This window comes from Etheostoma spectabile, chromosome 3 (assembly GCF_008692095.1).
Source record: "Etheostoma spectabile isolate EspeVRDwgs_2016 chromosome 3, UIUC_Espe_1.0, whole genome shotgun sequence".
NCBI lineage: Eukaryota > Metazoa > Chordata > Actinopteri > Perciformes > Percidae > Etheostoma > Etheostoma spectabile.
In genome coordinates, this window is record NC_045735.1 from 625,859 (window position 1) to 629,162 (window position 3,304).

Consider the following 3,304-nt stretch of genomic DNA (forward strand, 5'->3'; position numbering starts at 1 on the left):
TGGTACGGAAGTGGAGGAAGCGAGAAGATGACCAGCGCCAAGTAAAGAAGACCACACAGAGTTTCCGCGGGGAACAAAGCGAGATGGCCACAGCTAGAGGACAAAATTGAACAGTGGGTTATTGTGAGTTAAATCTTTTAAATATCTAGGTATTTTAATTGATGACAGTCTTAGTTTTAAGGACCCTGTTTTGAACAATTGGTAAGAAACGAGACTGAAATTGGCTTTTACTTAAGAATAGGCTGTTTTTCTTTCATGCAAACAGAACCTGTAGCTGCAACATTTACACCCATTCTGGATTATGGTGACCTCTTCCATATGAAATGCCCCACCCAAGTATGAACTACTGGACTCTGTTTATCATGCCGCATTGAGGGTTTATCACAAACTGTAAGCTCGCACAACACCGACTGGGAACTTTACACACTTTGTGCTCCAGCGTTGGAGAATCTCGACCTCTCATTGGTTATATTCTTTATAAGGTAATTTCTTCTGCGTCTGCTCCCCCTGCATATCTGTGTGAATAATTCAACCAAAAGGCGATAGACTGATTTCTTTACAACTGCTACTTGTCTTGTACCAAGGTGCCTCACGACAGAAGTTGTGTTAGCGGTGGCATTTACACTATTCCTTGCCCCACAACATGGAACAATTTGACACATATCTGGAAAATTACAGGAAGGGCTTGCTATTGGCCAGTGTTTACATCTAAAAACCTCTGGCTCAAGTTTATGAAATCGAAATTCTATGGTCTGTTAAATGGTCTTTAAATGAGTTTTAATCGAAATTGATTATAGAATTGTCTGTAATGTAGGAATTGTTGTGATCTTGCCGCTGTCTTGCGCAGACCCTCCTTGAAAAGGTGATTAGTAATCTCAATGGGATTTTCCTGGTTAAATAAAGGTTAAATAAAAAATAAATAAAAAAATTCGATATATATATATACACTTTGTCTGTCAAGCGTCCCACATGTTCCTCTCTCTCTCTTTCAGCAGGCTATTAACAGGTAATCTACCGTCACTCTGCACGCTCGAGACGTTTCAGTGTTTTCTGTGTAAATCCATCAAGTAAAGAGGAACAAAGTCTACATCAAAATTGCATGCGTCGCTTCAGGAAATGTAAACTGGAGCCATTCATCGCAATTTCTCAGCTACTTTTACCGACTCCTGCAGGGAAATTATCCTTTATTTTGCACACCAATCATGTCATGATGACACCTGCAGAGATTGTGTTTTTTTTTTATGTTTACTGCATTTTTCACCAACACAAAACCTGAAATGCGTTTGGAGACTGATTACAGAGCTCAATCGGCAGTAATAACAGTGTCTCTGACTGCGTTTTAAAGCTTATGTGTGAATAAAAACTTTCTTTGCTGACTTATTCATCCCCCCCCCCCTCTAGTAGGGGGAGCAGTTTTCCCTCATTAGCGTTCCCTTTTTTCTTTCTGGCTGGCTAGTGGATTGGTGGCTGGAGAGATGCTCCTTCACCTCCTGGGCACTGCCAGGTGCTCTTGAGCAAGGCACCGCACCCCCCCAACCACTCAGGGTGCTGGTTCAGCTGGCAGCCCCCCCACTCTGACATCTCTCCATTAGTGCATGTATAGGACCTGAGCATGTGTGTGTGTGTGTGTGTGTGTGTGTGTGTGTGTGTGTGTGTGTGTGTGTGTGTGTGTGTGTGTGTGTGTGTGTGTATTTCAGACCTGTGTGTGATTACTAACATAGAGTGTAAATTGTAATTTCCCCAGTGGGGATTAATAAACAAATTAAAATTAAAAAATTACAAAAATTAAATTAAATTAAATTAAATTAAATTAAATTAAATTAAATTAAATTAAAATTAACATTAAATTAGTAGTGGGCGAGGCTCAACAGTCAACCCGGTGGCGCAGGTGTGATGAGGCTGCTGGGTAGCAGGGTCACCGTTAGAGGTTTTGGCGCAAAACATCCTGAGAAACTTTAGACTTTGGAGAAATGTTTGACTTTGGCCACTAGCAGTAAACGCCGACTACCTCCAGATATATTTTACTTTTGGACCAACAAACAACAAAACACCTAAAGCTCCAGTGTGTAACTTTTCAAATCTTCACAAACTTGTCCTTTTTTATGGATATTGACCACCACAATCAATTATGGTAATGAATGGTTGAATTAAATCACTAGATGCATAAATATGGACAAGTTGCTAAAACAGTGTCATTCTTGTAAACTTCTCTCTGTAAACGATCTGATGTTATATAACGTTATAATGTTTATAGTTATTATTATAATGTTCTGCACACACCAGTGGTGTATTACAGCATTCACCAGTTGTAAATGTGAAGTAGGGAAAAACAAACAAACACACCGTTATGGAAGAGAGCGCAATCACTAAAGCTTACATTAGTGACAGTCATTACAAATGTGCAAAAACAGAAAACACTGCAAAATATTTGCATTATAAATATATATATATATTCTCTTAATGGCATCCCTGTGGATGGGGCCGATGGCTCAGCGCGGGCGTTTTCTTCCCTTTCTTCTACTTTCTTTACCATCTATCTATAGCAGATTAAATAACCCAGCCATACTAGACTTAGTATATAGACATGTTAGTATGTAGATATATTAGCATATAGATATACCAGTATATAGACATACCAGTATATAAGTATATTAATATATAGACATACCAGCATATAAATGCCAAGAAGTCTTTCTACAATACTACCACTTTAAGTCCTTTTCGTATCCCTTTAATATATTAATTTTAAATAATCTCTTGAAATTGCTCATTGTTATAGATGATTTCATCTCTTCACTGCAGCTGTTCCATAAAGTGACTCCTTTAGTTGTGATGCAGTGATATTTAGCATTTGTTGGCAAAGCAACGAACGTAACGCAACATCATCCCGCAGCTCGCACGCTGTTACGGCCCCTGCCTTTAAGGACATTGTTTTAGGATATGTAAATCCGGATGTGTGATTGCCAAAAGAGGATTGGCCTACGAAGATGGCTCCGCCCACTTCCTTGTTCCCTTGCCATGTTGTTGATTGGTGCGTTGGCCGTGGTCCCGGCCAATCAACGTCCTGCAATCAACCCGGATGACTTCAAATACCGCTGTGATTCTCCAGTCGGGGCGGCTGAGCCCTCAGTTCAGTCTGCCATGCGGTCGGGTTCATGTCCTTAGGTTTGGTTAGAAGCTATTGTGTTTGCACCTAGATTGTGGTTTAGAAACCTTTTGCTTTAGTAATCATTGTTAGAAATTAGAAGTTAGAAATAGAGTGACAATCCTTATTGTAAACCTAGTACGGGTTACTAGTTAGATT

General features: G+C 39.8%; 1 protein-coding gene across 1 annotated transcript in view; it reads right to left on the reverse strand.

The window, feature by feature from the left end:
* The window catches only part of slc8a2b (solute carrier family 8 member 2b), a 227,318-nt gene that overhangs the window by 36,001 nt on the left and 188,013 nt on the right, over nucleotides 1–3,304 (reverse strand).